Consider the following 19268-nt stretch of genomic DNA (forward strand, 5'->3'; position numbering starts at 1 on the left):
CTTAGAGTGGGAGGCTGGACTTCAGATGTTCCTTGGACCCAACATTTCTATGCAAGTTTGATTAAAAAAAAATTGGTTTTCCTGCTTCTGTGTGTCCTCGAGCTGCTTTTGTGCTGTCTCTGCAGCCCTGAGCTCTCCAGCTTATGAAACACTGGTGTTTCCAACAGCAACAGTGATGCAGAGATCCAGAGGTGGAGGAAGCAGCAAGGAGGAGCACAGGAATCCCCTGGGGCAGCAGGAAATGCCTGGCCAGATGGATGCCAGGTCTCCTTCAGAGCCATCCAGGCATTGTTCCATGGTGAATTACCATTCCTCCTGCTCCCAAGTTCTTCTCAGCTCTCTCCTACTCAAACCCACACTCCAGGGGCCTTCTGAGGTCTCAGCTCACTGGTGCTGTGCTTGTCTCCCCAGCTCCTGTCCTGCATTTGGGACAGATCCTTTGCAGACTCACCAGCACTAATGCACTAAAGGCACTAATGCAGCTTCACAAATCCACCCCTCACTGCCCCACTGCTTCCCTCTGCCAAAGCCAAGTGGGAGGTGCTGAGGCTGGAGAGTGTTTTCAGACATGGGACACGGTCAGTCAAAACCTGCCTGGCCAGAGGACTCTGCAGCAGAAATGAAAGGTGGATGCAAGCTCCAGCTTGGAGGGAGCCCAGGACACGTGTCCTTGTGCGGATGGATCCGGCTGTGCCTGGGGCAGCTGGGAGCACACAGCGTTCAGCACTGCTGTTCCCAAGGGCTCCAGGGGCTGGAACATCTCAAGAGGAGCACAGCAGCCTCACCCTCAGGGTTTTCCTGGCGTTTGACCAAGTCCCACAAGTACAAGCTATTCCCAACACAACAAGCACAAGCTGGGTACCGCTGGCTTCCCTCTGCCCTCCCACTCCTGCCGTGGTCTGCTCTGCTTCCCCAAACACAATTCCTCCATAGCTGCCTCTGCTAAAGCAACAATGGAGCCAAGCCCTGAGCACCTGAGGTAACCCCCAGGTTTTTTTTATCCCAGATCCAGCTTCTTGGTGCTACCCTTGCTCTGTGACAGGGTTCACGGGAGCCGCAGAAGGTAGGAGAGGTGAAGAGATCTCCACATTGCTCATGAGTACTTTGGCTTGAATTATGTCCTGCTCTCTTCTTCCAGACCTGTGGCTTTTTACCTGCAGTGACCTTCCCTGACTCGTTGTTTACCTTGAGAGAAAGGGAACATTTGCTGCCTAGAGGAGCTCAGCTACAGCTTTTCAGTCAGCGATGAAAACACTCAAAAGCTAAGAGCAGCATTTGAATTTAAAAATTGTAATTACAGCGCCCAAGAGGCAGAAGTTGGAAGAGGGCAATGAACAAAGCAGGGGGTTGGAAGAAAACAAAGAAAGGCATGAGAGGAATCTGCGCTTTGAACACAGAGTCCTGAATGTCTTGCACTGGCTACTTCAAAATGGGCACCCGAAATTAATAGATTCTTTGACCTTCGTTTCTCTGTGCTCTGGTTCTTTGTTTGTAAAGCAGAAACCACAAGAGAGCCTCACCAAGGGGGAAAAAAAAAAAAAAAAGATGTCATCAGAGCAACTGCTCCAGCCAAAGCACTTGGATTCTGCAGAGATGAAGATGAAGAAGGAAAAAAAAAACACCCCAACCCTGAATGGCTTTTCATCAAGTGAGTACCAGCATCGCGTGCGGGGAGCGGGGCAGTGTCCTCTGGGATAAAGAATTCCTCCCAAAAGTGTAATTAAGGATGAACCACACATGCCCACAGGGGTTCTGTGGGCAGCCTGAAGGCAGGTCTCTCTTAACTCTCAAATACTTTCTCCACCTTGTCACTTCTGGGGTTATTTTGATGCATTTTACGCATAGGACGCTGCTATATTAAGAGCATGTCTATGTATCTCACAAATAACTCTGCCTGCAGAGGAAAGGCACAAACAAACAGAGCCTCCAGGCTGCTCCCTCTGGTCTAAGGAGCTGGATATTGTGCTTGGGAAATTCCAAGAACAGGTACAGAGAATGGATGGGAGCAGCCCTGGGGAGGAGGATTTGGGGATGTTGGTGGATGAGAAGCTCAACATGACCCAGCAATGGCTGATGGCAGCCCAGACACACCCCAGTCCTGGACTGCTTCACAAGTGTGGGCAGCAGCTCAGGGAGAGGATTCTGCTCCTCTGCTCCATTCAGGTGAGATCTCACCTGCAGAGCTGCCTCCCCCCCTGGGGCTCACAACACAGGAAAAAACAGGGATGCATTGCAGTGAATCAGGAGGAGGCCACTAACATGCTTGTAGGGATGTAGGCCCTCTGCTCTGGAGCCAGGCTGGGACAGGTGGGGGGAAAAAAAGGCTCCAGGAAAACCTGAGAGCCCCTTCCAGTGCCTAAAGGTACTCCAAGAGAGCTGGAGAGGGAGCTGGGACAACAGCATGGAGTGACAAGTGAAAATGGTTTCCCACTGCCAGAGGGCAGGGTTAGGTGGGATACTGGGAAGAAATTCTTCCCGGTGAGGGTGGGGAGACCCTGGCATAGGCTGCCCAGAACAGTTGTGGCTGCCCCAGGATCCCTGGAAGTGTCTAAGGCCAGGCTGGCCAGGGCTTGGACCACCCTGGTCTAATGAAAGTTGTTGGGAAGTTGAAACTAAAGGATTTTCAAGGTCCCTTCCAATCCAAACCATTCTGTGATTCTGTTTTGGTGATCATCACTGACCACACCATCGCGTTACCTCACTGGACCTCACTGCTAGATCCTGTTGGATTTATTAGACCCTGGTCTCTGCAATGGCTGCTCTTGCTGCTACGGAAGATGCAAGAGGAAGGATAAAATCCACATGCCCTAATCCTGGAGTCTTGCTCCTTTAAACCGATGTGGGAGGGAGGGCTGGTAAATCCTTGGACAGTTTTTCATCTTGCCTCGACTGGGCTGGGCTTTGGGCTCAGTCTGTTGTCTGGTCCCCTGTCACAGCTGCTGTTGTAATGACTCATCCATCTGGTTTTCTGGGAAAAGAAAATGAGCTAGGGAAGTGTTTTTTGGTGGTTTCTTTTTTTTTTTTTTCCTGGCTGTATCTTTTCTGAAACAGTTACAACTTTGCACCCTCTGGAGTTGACAGGGGGGAGAAGGAGTCTTACGCATCAGTTTTCGCTGGCGGGAGCAGAGACAGAAGTGCTGAGAATCCCATTCCTCAAAGTCAGACTGTGACAGTTTTGTCCTGAACTGTGTTTCCAAGGAATAAAAAAGATCCAGCAAAACCCAGCAGAAGATCCAGGCTGTATTCAGTGGGTGCACTGGACAAAACCTCGTGCTGATCGCTCCAGGGACACTGGCTCCTTCCACTGGCTCCTTGCCTGCCTGAGCTCTCCAGAAATGATGTGGGATGAGCTGTGAGGAGGCAGCTTGGACACAAATCCATGTGGAAAACACAGACACTGAAAGTCTTCTCATTGAATTGAAACAGTTACTCTCATGAGTGGTGTAATTTATCAAAAATCAGATAAATATTGGGGGGGGGGGGGAATCCAAGGAGATCACACTGGGCAATGTTCAGTCTCAAAGTGCAACAGGAAGCCACACTGGACTTTTTCCTTGTTGGTCTGCACAGTAAGGATGAGACAATGTGCCCACCCAACTGGGAACACCAAGGCAACCTACTTCTTGCTTAAGGAAAGTGCACAGTAAAGTCCCCTTCTCAGCAGCCCTTAAAAACACTCTTATAAACCAGCCAGCTCCAGAGGAGAGCTCCTTCTCACTCCAGGAATGCATCTTCCTGGTCCAAGCTAGGTTAGAGGTTAGACTAGGGAAGCAACAGCCTGCCTGGGAACAATCACTCCATTCAGACACATGTTAATGAATTTCCATCAGAAGGGTCAGGTATCAAAGTTCTTTTCTATGCTTCTGGTGCAAACCTTCCTGTGACAAATTCCTGCCCTTATTCTGGCTCTGTATCTTTTACAAGTGACTCCTGTGAGAACCAGATCCTCCTCAAACCCACCAGCACAGGAACTACCCTCCTCGCAGGTCCAGCATCCTTCCTCTCCCGTCCCCCTCACCCCCTTGTTTTTAGGTCTCCTTCTCCTCACCAGCCTTTCCTCGCGCTTGCCCGTTCCATGATTTCATCCGAGGTGGGTGGTGAGCTCGCCCTCCCCCGCGCAGCCTCTTCCCAGCGGCTCCCGGGATCCCTGCCAGCTCCTCTCCACCCACGGCCTCTCCCCACGAGCCCAACCGCGGCTCCCGCTGCTGCCCGTGCCAAGGCAGCGTCTCACATCTGCTGGGCTGGCTCGGCCAGGGCCAGGGGAGCCAAGGAGCACCGGCCTATCCCCCTGCACCAGTGCCTTCCAGAGGCTGGCATCTCCACCCCTGCATCCCAAGGGATGCCCAGCTTCCCGCCCAGGATGTGGTGACGGGTCACTGAAGTGACTCTTGAAGGCTCGAAAGCTGCAAGCCCAAATTTGAGTTTAGAAAGCAGCTTTGAGGGTTGAAAACCAAATGAGAACTGCCTTTTTTTTTAACCCTTTTTTCCTGAGCTGCTCCCACACATAAAACCTCTGCATGGATTTAAGCATTCCCTGCCAGGCAGCGAAGTTGACTGGTCCCATGGCTTCGGAGACTATGGAGCTGAAGATGGGAAAGCAGATTTGAATCAGATTAGGATTTGTTAAACCAAAGTGTTAAAATTTAAAACAGAGCACAAGACAGCTTCTCAAACCTCTCGGGTTATTCCCTCAGCTCTTCTGCCATGAATTTAAAATATTAATCTTTTCACTATTCCTCCTGATGCCATTTCTGTGAGTCCATAAAACCATTTGCTCCTTGTCAGAGAATTCCGATGGAGGTGATTTATAGGCTTTGCTTGGAACGCAGCACGCAAGTACTTCACTTTTTCATTCGCCCTTTCTAAACGTTTTTAACGATCTGCTTCCTCAGATCTGTTTACATTTGGGACATTAAAAGCTAAGCAACAACTCCATTATGAGAAAGAACACCATAAAAATTCCACCATTGCCAGGAAACATCTCAATACAGTGACAAACGTAGCCACGCTCTCATCCTGCTGCTCATCCGTGGGAAGGCTGGTTTATAAATTATTCATGAGTGCCTTAAAATTTCCAGCCTAATCTCAAACTAAAAAGTGAGGGGGGTTTTACACCATTGTTTCGCTCCAAAGTTCTCCAACTGAAATTTTGATTTGCATAGAGAAATCTTGAAAATTTACTTGCACTGAATTTCTCTTCCTTCAAGTTGTGATTTCAGTTCTCACACTGGAAACATAGTGGAGAGTCTTTACGTGACAACTTATTTGGAAGCCTGAAAATCCGTGGTAATTCCCATGAATTTCCTGAGAAATTTAGGTTTTCCCAGAGGTGACTTTTGAGCAGGTTTGGATTTATAAGGATTCTGACACCTTTTAGCAGGTAATCCCATCACCTCATGGCATTTTTAGTAATGATACGGGGAACTATCAAGCCATTCTCTTCCTAGTCTGTTTCACAGTAAGGACAGGCAAGACTGAAGATTAAATAATGGCAAAATCTAAGAAAATCACTTTGTGATCCTCTGGAGGCTACTAACAGAGCAGCTCACTCACCTGTGCTCATGGATTTTACAGCTGTCAGTCTGTTCTGGGATTTAATCCGCACGGAGGCATTGGAGTATCTTCCACGTAAAATCATCAATTATAAATAAATCCTGCTGGGTTTTTATGCAGCAATGTTACAGAAGAACAGACAGTCATGATATTTGAAGCAATGAAGTTAAAAGTTGCCTTGATGTCCATACTCTGCCATGTGTTGCTTGGCAAACTGTTGTCACAGCCGGCTCCTCCACACAGAGCTTTGATGCCCCTTCCCAGCCACTCCATCCCAGGCTGTGCTGCTCCAAATCAGGGTCAGGGTCTGGCTTTCCAGGCTGGAATCCAGCCAGAGTTACACAGGGCTTGACACACTGATTGCTTTGGGAAAGTAGAGACCAAAAAAACTTTGCAATAATATGTGAACAATTCTTCCCCGTGAGGGTGCTGGGGCCCTGGCACAGGGTGCCCAGAAAAGCTGTGGCTGTTCCTGGATCCCTGGAAGTGTCCAAGGCCAGGCTGGATGGGGCTTGGAGCACCCTGGGAGAACTGGATGGGCATTAAGGTCCCTCCAACCCAAACCAATCTTTGACTTTCACTAGTACCAAAATACTGAACTCAAATCTTTGAGATCCCAAGGCTCACTTCTCCTTTTTTTTTTTTTTTTTTGGTCAAGGGGGCTTTAAGAAACTTCTTTGACATGGAGAAAATGGTTTTATTGACTTGCCCCCAGAATTGAAGACAGATCATCTGCTTCCATGGCAAGTTCTCCAGAAGGGAATCCTCTAGAGGAGACAGACATGATGCTGAGAAGGCAGCACAGACAGAAACTGCACATAAGGGGACTTAAATACCCAGCAATCCAGGCAGCAGAGCAGGCAGCCACACATCTCTCCATGGACTGTTCTTGGAAAGTTGTTGGAAATCCAGTTGAGTGAGAATGACATCAGGAAAAACATTTTTTGCCTCGTACTTCAAGGAGCTGAGTGGGACAATCTTCTGACCCAGGGTCTGTAATCACCACACTGATTATTACACACTGAACATCTTCTTGCTCAGCAGCAGAGGTGGGGGCACACAGCTGGTCCAGCTTTTCTGCCTGAAGCCCCAAAGTTCTGGATGTTTCCAGAGGAGATGCACCTGCAGCACCTGGAGAAGAGAACCCAGCAGTCTGATGGACCTTTGTCAGAAACCAGGAGAACAGAGCTATCTTAGTGATACCTGAAAAGAGACAACCTCTTGCTGCAGGCAGCTTAACCCAGGTTGGCTTCACTGCCTTCACTGGTTCTGATTCACCAGATAGTTAGAAATTCTAACACCATTTTCATTAGGATTACCCAAACAAGGAAGAATTTGCTCTGCTGGCACCTTTACACTGCTGTGAGCTCTAACAGCCTGTTTTACTGCACAGCAAAGCTCTGCCAACACAAGCCTCTGCTGTTTCATACTTAGCAAAGGTCCCAGCAGGACTCAACCAGCCCACAGTAAAAGCCACAATTCCTGAATTTATCCTCCTCATACCTCTGCTGCCCATTCTGACACTGGAAATGTGTGCTAAGGACACAGCAGATCCCACACAATTTTTGGTTAAGAAGTCTCAAACTGGCTTGAAGGAATCAGGGAGCATCTTGTAAAATATCACAATTTTGTTTTGTTTACTGGTCTAATCTTTCACAAGCATCCTATGCCTGCATGTTCCATCAATTAATGCTGAATATTTTACCAATTATAATGAAAATTATAGTTCTGACCCTCAATTTATTTGCTGTGAAAACAAAGCAGTTTTTCACTATCACCCCAAGCCTTACTCCACATGATGAGGTTATTTTTCCCCCAGATTCCCAATATACAATGGATTTCACAGAACATCCTTATGTAGAAGCCTGACATTTTGAGACTGTGAGGCAAGATCACAAAAATTTCAGACAAATGAATTGCAACAACTGAAATTTCAGCTTGATGTAGCAGAATGAAGTGGGTTTCAGGACTCATTAATAAAAAAATGCACACACTGTCAGACATTTCTGAAATATTTTTGTATTAAAAATTTCCCAAGAGACATCATCTCTCTCTCCCTCTCATTTTATACTAATCCAGAAGTGAGAGGGTTTTTTTGGGAGAAGCAGTTGACTTCCAGTGCTGCTTTTGGCTTAGTCCAAGTGTTGATTTCATTTTAACATCATCCCAGAACACTGGCAATGGGACAAACTTTTCTGGCCATGGAAACAATCCCCCTGCACATTGCATTTTGTGACTGCTGCAGGTTCTGTAAATGGGAGGATGGAGCAGATTTGCTAACAAATAATTTAAGTTACCCATTGTGGTACCTGACTGGCATTTTGAGACTGGTGCAGGTTTTGTAGGTGCCATTTTGCACCCAAATCTGTGTGACAAGGAAGACTTGTCTTCCAGTAGCTTCACTTTTTTAAAAGGCCAGGAGCTGAGAGCAAATAGGATAAATTAAAAACAAAACAACCAGAACAAAACAAACCAACTCGTTACATACACTTCCCTCTTCCTCAGATGTATTTTAGGCTGAAATGCTTCTGTTTTCATCAGGTATTTTTCTTCCTTTTTTCATCCTTTCTTCCCATGTTGCTGTAAAGAAGATGCACCATGAGCAGGACACAATCCTCTGTGTGAGCACACAAGCAAACCACCACCACTGCTCATGTCTGAAAATACTTTCATGAGATCCAAGCACTTGGCAGCTCCATTTTTCTGACTACAGGGTGCAAAGAACCTCTTGCCTTTCAACAGAAAGAATTAAAACGTTATTTACCTTCTTCACCTGTTTCTGCACCACTCTGTAACTGGTTTGAACCTTAAGATTAACAAGTGTTAACAAGTTTCCTTGAAGTCCAGATATTTTGATGCTACACACACAGCACAAGCAGCGAAAGTCCAAACAGATCCATCTGCTCCTTCAAGGACTTCCCACAAGGAATCATTTAAGCAACTGTCTGCATGGGAGCAACTCAGGCAATGGATGTACTTAAAACATTGCAAGTGATTACTTGCAAGTCACAGTTCCAACACCACTTAATTCTGCACAGCTTTTAACCTGCTCAAGAACATCTGTCAAACCCCCTAAAACATGCAGAGCTCTGCATCCTGCTGCAAAACCCCCATGCTGCTAGCCAGTCTACATTTTCCATATTTCAGTAATTTGTTCTATTAATTTAAGGGCTTAAGCTACAGACTTTGGTACTAAACACAGTACTCACCACTTTCTCAAAGCTCTGTCTGAAAAGAGACAGAGCATGAGGGTGGATTTTGTGAATGGATGGAAGCAAGAGACTTCAAAGAGGTCACAAAAGTCCCTTTTGGGTTTTGATTATCTTAATTAGAAATAAAGATTACCTCATTCCAACCCATCCTGCCATGGGCAGGGACACCTTCCACTATCCTGGGGTGTTCCAAGCCTCATCCAACCTGGCCTTGGACATTTCCAGGGATCCAGGGGCAGCCACAGCTTCTCTGGGCACCCTGTGCCAGGGCCTGCCCACCCTCACAGGGAAAAATTTCCTCCTAATATCTAATGTAACCCTGCTCTGTGTTCAAAGCCATTCCCCCTTGTCGTGTCACTCTATCTCCTTGCCAAAATTCCTTCTCCAGCTTTCACTAAACTTTCAATACATTTTCATATACATAAAAAATGTGGAGGGGATAAAAGGACGGTAAATTTGCTTCCAACAACCAGACACAACCTTACAAATTCCTCTGAATATTCAAAAGTTGCTCCACTTGTTTACAAAACCCCTTTTTTTTAGTTACCCCATGGAAGAGAGTACATTGCTGAACTCACCAGGACATCCAGGAAAACATCCCCAGCTACAGGGATGCCTTGCTGCAGGGTGGTGTGTGTGATGTGTTGCTGTAGGCTGGCTGGTGTTATTAACTCCCAAAAGGCTGGATGTAAAATGATCAGCTGATTGAAGGATGATTTTCAGAGATTATCTTCCTGGATTATGAGATCTTGCTGGAACTGGGGACAGGACCCACCTTTGACTCTGCCTCCAGCCAGCTGTGTCTCTACAACTGAAATTTCAGTGGAATTCATATATATTAAACACCCTTGGAGAGGTGACTCATGTTGTTTATGTCTTACTCTGTAAGGAGTGTACAAGAGGAGAATGGAAGAAGCTCTCAGGCTGGCAGGGAAAACCTCCATGAGATCTTGCTTTCAGCACGTAAAGAGTATGGGAGATGCAGATTGGAAAGTTTCCTGCTGCTTTTTTTATTTCCTCATACCTCACAGACAGATCATTAAGCCAACAGGGTGGGGTTCTTCTTCTTTGATCCAAAATCCACACTGGTTATTCTCACTGGGAAAACCATCTCCCTTGATCTTCCCTCCCAGCACCGTAAGGTTTTCCAAACCATTCCAAGGATCATCTTCACACAGAGGACCTAAACCAAGATCTTGGGTTATACATTTTTACACTTCTCCACCTCCCAGAGTTTAAACTTGTAGCATTTCTGCAATTCCATTCACTAAAATAACACACTTCCCTGTTTTCATACCATTAAAGCTTCTCTCCAGGGCCTCTTCTGTAAAAACTCACGAGGTGCAATTCCCCAATCACTATAACCGATTTCAAATGGTGCTAGAAATTATTATTGACTCTGAACACCAAAAGAAATCAGTCATCCTCTAAAGGGGTTATGGAGATCTGCAAGGATGAAGACAGCATTTCATATTGGAGAATCCCCAAATACTTGATATAATTGTTATTAAAGCACTGGTGAGAAAGCAGAGGTTTAGACAGTGAAAATTTTAAACATCAACCATTAGGTACACACATTTTTTAGTATAGAAAAAATACTTCAAAAAATATAATCTTGAAAGACTTCTCCAGATTTCAGCAGACTTGGACAATGTGACCAACCACCTGTGGTCTAATTCTCAGCTGCTGGCCATTTCCATGGGCACATCAACCACCAAACTGCCCGCTGGCAAGTCTTGTCACACAAAGTAAGTAACACATTCTGATCTGCCAAACATGCCACAACAAAAAGCCAAACACACAGGAGGGATGCAGACAGCATCCAGAACTCCCAGTGCTTCAATGCAGAATTACCTGTTTCAAATTTGACTGTCTGTCTTGTATGATACATGTACAAAGTATTTACAAGTGTGATGGAGTGGTAAGAAAAATAGATCTAGGTAAGGCAGAAAACAGTTTTAGGAATTTGAGCTAAGAATTTAGAACACATGTAGCTCCCTCCTTATTCTTCACCATGTTGTATGAACTAGTTGTAGTAGTCTGCACTAACTGGGGCATTAAAATCACCATCTTCAATACTGAGTTGTAATTCTGTATTTTACTTTTTTGCCTCATTTCTGTCTCAAAATCTTCTTGAGTTCTGAAGTTGTTGTTCACCACTCACAAATATTATAAACATGATGACAGCAGAATTTCTGCCTTTGAAATGACTCTGTGCATTGCTCTCCCAGGGTTCACCTGGGTCACAGACCCCTGGAGTCCCACTGAGGGACTTGGTTTGGTGGTGGAGGTAAATTGGAGTGGCAGAACCATAAAAGGAAGATCTTGACTTTCTCTTCTTTTCTCTGAGGCTCCCGAGGGTCCATTTCCCTGATGAAGGCAGGCATTCTTCCTCCAAGAACACTGATTTCAAATGGTGCTAGACAATGAATAGTTAAATCTAAACCACCATATGAAACCAGCTTCCTGAGGGAGCTTGAGTCTAGCTGGGAGGATATTCCTGTAACAATAAATTGGAAATGCCACAGAAGAATACCTAGCCACGTCGGGTTTTTATTTTTCCTGTTCAACAGTTGATGCTTTTTTCTTATTCTTACCCTTGATTTTGGTTTGAGTCACTCAAATGCTCACTTCTGTTTTCCATTACAGTGCTACCAACAGCAAGAGAATTGCTTGCAGCAGTGTCACTCGGAGGAATTTTGTTAGTCAAGCTTGAACAACATGTACAAGGCTTTAACAAGGAATGAAGGACCTTCATCCTGCTTGTGCTGCTGTCTTCTATTAACACATTCTGTCTGCTGAGCTCTGCCCACAGCAAGGCTACATCTAGACACACCAGCAAGGGCAGCACTGCTGCAAAACTCCCTCTTGTGACAGCAAAACACGTAAGATGTTACCAAATCTTCATTTCAACAGCAGCAGCACCAAGACCAGCGTGTGACAGAAGCTGCACATCAGTTCTTAAAGGCTGAATATTCATCCCAAAGTGTGCAGACAGCCTGGCAACCTGCCCACGTGTCAGCTAGCTCTGGCTGAGGTGGGATTTGCAAACTGGGGGGCAAAGTGTGTCTCCAAACCTAATGTTAAGGACTGAGTTGATTACAGGCTATTCAGACCTGGCTCTTAGCACCTGGAGCCTGCACAGCTTCTAAGAAGTCTGACAGAGGGTTGTTTCCTGAAAATCTGCTAGTCAAGTATGTTCTGGACAATTTGCTCCCTTTGAAACAGATTTCTTTTCTTTTCTTTTTTCATAACCTCTCTGCAGCCCCTCATCTCAGCTGGCAGAGCAAACATCAGACCTGAAGCCCATCTGCACAGCGATGTCGAGCAAGTCTCGAGTGTTTGCACAGCCCTGCTCTCAGTGACATCTTCTGGGAAGCACTCAGGTCCATCACAGCCTCTCAGAAAGGAACAAATCACCCCGGGCAGAGGCACAGAAGGAACCATAAAGTGTCTGCAAGGCAGAGGGAGGCACAAAGACACCGTGTGCCCCATCTGGTGCAGAACAACAGTTTTAAGGAAAACAACCCATCAGAGCAGGCTGGGCCTCTGCAAGCAGGCAGTTCCTGCAGTTACTGGAAGAGCTGTCACCACGCCAGGCCACATCAGCACTGGATTTATTGTGCAGCTTTTCTGTCCAGAAAGTGCCTGTGTGGAGCAGAGCAGGCAGGAAGCAGCAGGACAGAGCTGTGCCCGTGTCCCCGGGCTCTGCCCCAAGCATGCAGCTGCCTGGGAATCTTCCACACAGGCTCACAAAACACTAATGGGTAAAATGAAGCTGCTTTCAAGTGCAGGCAGAACCAAACTCTTTTTCCTTCAGCAATACAGAAGTCCAGAATTTTGCCTTGCTGCAGTGTTTTCAAGAAGGGTGAAGCATCTTCATTTTTTCCCTCCTGCAGTTTATTACACCTGGGATTGCTCCATACCTGCCTCTGGGAGCCCTGTCAAAGCTGATTTTAATTGACTAGAACCACATAACCACTGAGGTTGGAGAAGACCTCCAAGATTATTGAGTCCAACCTTTGATTTAATACCACCATGCTCACTGAACCCTATAATGAAGTGCCAGGTCCATTTGTTTTTTGAACACTTCCAGGGATGGTGACTCCACCACTGCCCTCAGCCTGTTTCAATGCTTAACCCCCTCCCTCAGTGAAGAAATTTTTCCTAATGTCCAACCTCAACCTCTGCTGGTGAAACTTGAGGCTGTTTGCCAGTGTCCTGTCACTTGTTACCTGGGAGAAGAGGCTGATTCCCACCTCACCACAACCTTCTCTCAGGTAAATGCTGGTCTTCAGGTAAATAAGGTCTTTCCTGAGTCTCCTTTTCAACCCTCAGCCAGTCCTTGTAGAACTGACATTCCAGACCCTAAACCACCATGCAAGATGACTCCATCTGTCAAGTCCCGAGGACAGGCAAATATTCTCAATCTCCTCTTCAGGGGACAGAAAATCAGGTAAAAAAATTAATTACACCTGTTCCTCAAGTTTCATCATCTGCTGACACACAGCTCTGTCTTCATTTACCCCAAGGACAACAAACCCAACCAGCTGAGACCAGGAATCCAGCTCCTGAAGAGGGAAAATCAAGCAAGTGTGGACATTCTCACGAGGGTATCTGTCAGCAGCACAGCTAACACACTCCTCTCCAAGAAAATCCTCATGGGAAAAGCCCAAGAAACCAGAGATCCATCTGTGAAACAAGGAAAGCATGGACAATTCACAGCTGTCTCCTCTGGACAAGGCTAATTCCTGCTGCAGCATCATTTCCATGCAATTGCATCCATGACATCCACAGATTTGAAGTTGAGGTCCAACTGCCTGGCTCTGCCTTTACCACCAGCCTTAGGATGGCTGCAGACCACAGCTTCTCCATGTGGCTATCCAGAGAGCAAATTCTGCCATTTAATATCATTTGCACTTCTGAAGAAAGCATCTTTCAAAACTTGTAATAACTCTCCTAGAACAGCCTAATGAGAAACACACTGGCACCAGGGCTGTAAACTGTCATTTCTAAATTGGAAAACCAAATGAACTGCAGATAGAGAGCTATTGTGCTGCTCCAAGATGCCTCCTTCTAATTAGGTGCTGGAAGTTTGAAAACATTTTCAAATCTTGGACTGCTCCATCCTTCCCAGATTTTATGATCGAAGAGCTGAAGGCAATTTCCTCCTTGAACTGGGAAGAAGAAGAACAGAGCAGTTAGTGTCTTCACATTTACAAGTAAGAACTTGGGAAAGAGGAAAGAACCAACCCAGAATTCAGTGACTTAGATAAAAAACTGTAGATGGAAGAACATCTGATTACACTTAGGTTTCTGCAGTTACAAATTAAGTCTTCTGTAATCCTCCAGAGAAAATTATGGGAACGACATGTCAGTGACATCAAGCTCTAATCTTACAAGCTTCATAATTCCTGTTTTCATTTGACATTGATGGGATCACTTGAATGAGTAAAGTTTTGTCTGCAATTAAAGCACTGCAAGAATGAAGTTTACAAAGGCTTTGTTTTGCTGTTGAATAATTCTAGTGATTTACAGGTGGTTTAGCTGCATTTAAACACTTAGTAGGGAACCCTCTCTCTTCTGATGATGAAGTGCAGAATTCCTGCACTTGGAATGACATGAGAACTGTCTGTGACTCCAAGTGTCAACTGTGGGCACTTTGTCCCATTCATCAGGGATAATCACACAGAGCATGCACTGGGTGTGACTTGGAAAGACTTCCATGGTGGACTAATGATTCTGTACAGGAAATTCATTAAAAAATAAGTCCTACTGCTTCCTTTCCAAGCCCTGCCATAACAGGAGCCATGTAAATGGATTTTGTTAGAGCTGCACTCACGACAGCTTTACGATCCATCTGAAAGGCAGAGCCAGAATCTGCAGACAATGGCCTGTGAGAACATCACATCTGACAAACTGCTCAACTTACTGTAACTTTTTAAATCCTTTTTTTTTTTTTTAAATTTTAATAATAAAATGTGGAGCTGAGGGAAGATGACAGAGTGACAAGTCTGCAGAAAGGCTCTGTCTGTACCATGGGAAGGGACTGTGTGAACTTTCTACTTAATGTCTGGCCATGGATCTCATTTATGAGCTGCTGCAGACACCCCATGGCATGATGGAGATGGAGGAGCCACTGAGAAATTATCTGTCAACTGAAAAACCAATTAATACTAACTGCAGTGAGAAAGAACTGTCTACCCAGACAGAAACTGGGATTGTGAAGTCAGTTACAGATGTCTTTAAGGGATTTTTTTTTTTCTTTGGTCATTTTCAACTTGAACTTAAGCCACAGCTATTGGGGAAAAGCTGCTCCATCTTTTCTTTTTCTGCACCATCAATCCCCCAGCGTTTTCACCACCAGCTTAATGAATTCCAACTATCAAGAGAGCTCATCCGCTCTGTAATTTGTCTTTTTTTGTTCCCTTCACTAAACAAGCAGGAAAAATGTTTTTAATTTGCAATGCTGAATAAATACCTACTGTGTTTGCCAAGACTTTATTGACATTCATGGCTGTCCACAAAGCTGACTGACTTCTCACAGAGCTGGTTTATCTCCTCAAGTTAAAAAAAAATAAACCTGCCCTAACAAGAAGATGTTAATCTTCCTTAATAAAATAAATGAAAAGCAGCAGTTCAATAAATAATCCTGTGGCTAGTGAAAGCCCTTCATTCAGGATATGGTCCCAGAGCAGATTTTTGTTGACAGCAAGATCACACAGCACTGGGACACCCTCCAGTGCTCACTGCTGCCTCTGATGCTGCATTTCTTGTCACCTTCAGTACCAATACAACTGCCTGTGGGCCGTGAAATTCAATCAAATTATTCTAATACAAAGGGAAAAAGTGAAGAGTTTCTTTTCTTGACCAGGTTATTTTCATCTGGTTTTCCACAGGGTCAGGGAGGAGGTGGCACTGCATTGCTGCTGAGCTGGGAATGAATGGCTGGGAGTGGGCAGAAACTGATTAAGCTGGCACTAGCAGAAGACATGAACTGTGGAATTACACCTTGGATAGCATCAAATCCCATCTCTCTTGCTCAGCTGGTCATGAGGAGTTGAGATGAGTTTCAGCCTGCAAGGAAACACAGTTCTTGAACTTTCACAAGAAAATCAATACACTGAACTCTGAGGTTCTTACTCAAGTTTTACTGGATTCTTACACACGGCTCAACCTTCCCTTGAATTTTTCCATTTGAATTTCTCTCACTGAACAATTCTGTCATCTTAAAATAAGCAATGTGCAAGAAACAATCAAAGCCTCCACAGCTGGAATTTAACATCATCAGAAGGTCTGTGGTGGCTTGATATAAACAGCAAGAAAAAAAAAAAAAAGCATTTGGATCATTTGGGAGGAAAATAATGACAAACCATTACTGAAAAGATTCCTACACTGATAACAGTACTTCACATTCCTTCCTGTGCTTTGTTTAGCTGCACTGAGAAGTGCTACGAAGTGAAGAGATCTGGGGAACAATCCTCTGGAACAGGCAAAGAGCCCTCAAATGAAGGCAATTATTTCCCACTAGTGAAACATCCAATTTACCCATTATGCAGGCACACCATGCATTTATCTCTGTACTTTCAAAGCTCCTCAAAGCTTTGAGCAGGAAAGGTCTGATGGCTACAAGGTATTTGCAACAACTGATGCCAAGGAGGGACAGGGATGTGCTGTACCTGGGAAAAAACAGCCTCTACCATGTAGAGCTTTCTCTGTGTACTTCTGGAACAATTCATTACTGACAGGTTTGTCCTCAGAATCTGGAAGAAGAAAACACCAGAAGTTGTTTGAATTGTGTTGTTCTGCAAAAAGATGAATTAAAACACAACTTGAGAATCATTTTTCTTTTCCTGCAGGTTTTACACAGATTTTAAACCACATTATGACTCCTCACAATCTGGACTTGTTGGAGTGCACTCACAGTCAGAACAGGCAATCGAGGTGTGCCACTAACCCATCACTAAATACAGGCATCATGCTCCCTATGGAAAGAGTAATTTTGGATTAGAGCTCACCAAAAATTCACCAAAAAAATTGCTGTCTTTGTTTCATAACAAAATGTGTGTGTGGGCACTCCTTGTGAGATGTATCCAAAATACATCCAAAGCTCCTGGTAGAATCTCTGGAGCTGCAGTCCACTTGTGCACTGACTGTGGTAGTGGTGCCACAGGGAAGCAATTCTTTGTGGAGGCAGAATCCATGAACAGCAGGTGCCAGAGAATCACCTGCTGCACAGAGCAACATCCTTGACGTAAAAGTTGTCTCAGATTTACTCTGAACTCTGTTTTGAAACCTCATCAGGCTGATTTGGGGGATTAGCAGAGAAGGAAATCCTAAAAATACAAAAGCAGGCTTATCAAGCTGGGGGAAAGGCAGTAAGATGTTTTTGTGACAAAGGCTTCAGGATATGAATTATGCATTACCAAAAACTGACTTCAGTCTGGATGGGAGGAGGGAGATTTCTGTGCATCCAAATCCCAGCACAACAGGCACAGGCTGCTCTGCAAGGAATTACATAGATCCTGCACAAACATTATCCATTTGGGAATCTCACTCTCTTTTTTCTGCCTATTATTTTGTGCTAATTGTGAGAATCTGAGGCAGAAAACCACAAATAACCTGTGAAATCCTTGGAATCAGTCTCCATCCAATTCAGAGAGGGCTACTGAAACCATAAGGAAGCTGGAACAGGCTGGCTTCAGCCTCCCTCTATTTCTGTCCACATTCCCACCTTGTGCCCATCACCATAGCAGCTGACTGCTCCTTCTGCAGAGCACCAACCTTTGGGGCAGCAGAGGCAGGAAAATAGCTTTTTTCCCCCCAAATGGATCACCATTTGCTGGATAAAAGCAGCTGATGTTGTATTTTAGAAATTGGACAGGACAGCCATAATAAAAAAATGTAATTCCCTGTTGATTGCTGAGCTATGTTAATGAGGGTATGATAATGAAGCAGCCACCCACAACAAAACTCACAGCTGATTGTCCATGTCTTACATTATAAAAACAGGTATTTTCATTGCCACTGCTGCCTGACACATTTAAAATCATCTCCGTGGGATCTGGGAGAAAAACAATGGCCATTAAGAACAAAAAAAAAAACCAAAATATTTCTTCAGCTTAAAATAGTTCTTCTGACTTCCAGCTTTTGGGACGTAAGAGTGATGAGCATCATTTTTAGCAACCACCCTGGCACTGTGGCTGTTATATAAGTTTCAATGGAAGCTCTAATCCCAGCCCTGAGCAGAAATGCCCCAGTCATGAAGCACTCCAAAGCTACACCTGCTGTTTGTATCCTCGTGCCATGAGCTGGATCACAGCCACTTCTGTCCCTACAAAGTGAGCTCTCAAATCCAGGCACTGCTGCCCCTCTGCTTATCTCCAGCACTGGATTAATTTGTGCTGCTCCACACTTCAGCGTGGCACTTTGTCTGTCAAAGCATGCAAAGTGACCTGGAAGGAACTGCTCCTCTGTACCTTTAAAAAATAACAGTAAACAGCACCAAAAATTTTATTAGCCTGTGTTTTTTTTTGTCTGATAAAACACAAACTCAGACTACTCCACGATTACCCAAGAGGAAGCGAAATTAAAATTATCACACAGAAAGAAGATAACAATTAAGAAAGATAGGAAGTTCAATCAGACCACTTCAAGTTTTAACCTCAGCTCAATTCCCACGCCTCAGGAACACACTGCAGAGGACCTTTCAGTGAAAGACAAATATTCTGTACTCCTCCCATCACACATGACACTGCAAAAAAAAACCCTGAAACCCAAGCCAGGAATATTTTCAGAGTGAAACAAAGCACTTTAGAACCCTTCCTTGTTATGCTGAAGAAGCAAAGCAGCCAGATGAGGCAATGAGCAACCTGGGATAGTGGAAGGTGTTCCTTTCCATGGCAGAGGGTTGGAACTAGATGGTCTTGAAGGTCCCCTCCAAACCATTCTATGATTCTATGAAGCAGAAATCAGTATTTTTTTTCAGATATTCACTTCCTACATTCTGCTGCTGCACAGTGACAAATACATATGCCAGCTACATTTATATACTACAGACTTCATAGCAGGAAAAATAACCAGTGCAGAGATTTTACTCCATCAGGGTACTGGAAACAGAAATTATTTACCTTTCAATTTGCACAGATTTATAAGCAGGTTTTCCCTCAAACAACATATTCCTCTGGCATATGCAAGATGCCCTCTTGAGATCAGCACCTGGAATTTATAAAATGGTTTATTTAAATGTGTGTTTGCATTTCCACTTCAGCTTCTCCTCATGAAATGCAGGGAAGTCACACGGTCATGGTAAAAAATAAAGATTTTAGGGATTGATCAATGCCCTGTTAGCCATGCCAGGGACTGGAAGATCCAGGAGATGAGAGGGATCTTCACTGCATGCTGAGCAAGGATCATCTGGATCAACTGGTGAGCACCTGGCAGTGCTGCAATCAATTACATCTGCACAACCATGCACACAGCTTAGAATATTTACTGATCCTC

General features: G+C 44.8%; 2 long non-coding RNA genes across 4 annotated transcripts in view; one reads left to right on the forward strand and one right to left on the reverse strand.

Annotated features, from left to right (window-relative positions):
• The first annotated feature begins 619 nt into the window (after window positions 1-619).
• LOC132327895 (uncharacterized) lies at window positions 620-17684 on the forward strand. Of its 2 annotated transcripts, none has more exons than XR_009486643.1 (3): window positions 620-979; window positions 1501-1648; window positions 11415-17684. It is a non-coding gene; the product is annotated as an uncharacterized LOC132327895 (long non-coding RNA). The 2 variants fall into 2 exon arrangements; XR_009486642.1 differs by lacking the exon at window positions 11415-17684 and adding an exon at window positions 6212-8716 and having other exon boundaries at window positions 622-979.
• The window catches only part of LOC132327896 (uncharacterized), a 121278-nt gene continuing 110020 nt past the window's right edge, over window positions 8011-19268 (reverse strand). Inside the window, exons 4-5 of one of the 2 annotated variants that reach the window (XR_009486647.1) lie at window positions 9344-9948; window positions 8011-8133 (exon numbers count right to left, since the gene is read on the reverse strand). This is a non-coding gene — a long non-coding RNA (uncharacterized LOC132327896). Of the gene's footprint in view, window positions 8134-9072; window positions 9949-19268 lie in introns of those variants that run through there. The other variant, XR_009486646.1, reaches the window with a different exon arrangement.

This window comes from Haemorhous mexicanus, chromosome 5, assembly GCF_027477595.1.
Source record: "Haemorhous mexicanus isolate bHaeMex1 chromosome 5, bHaeMex1.pri, whole genome shotgun sequence".
Lineage (NCBI taxonomy): Eukaryota > Metazoa > Chordata > Aves > Passeriformes > Fringillidae > Haemorhous > Haemorhous mexicanus.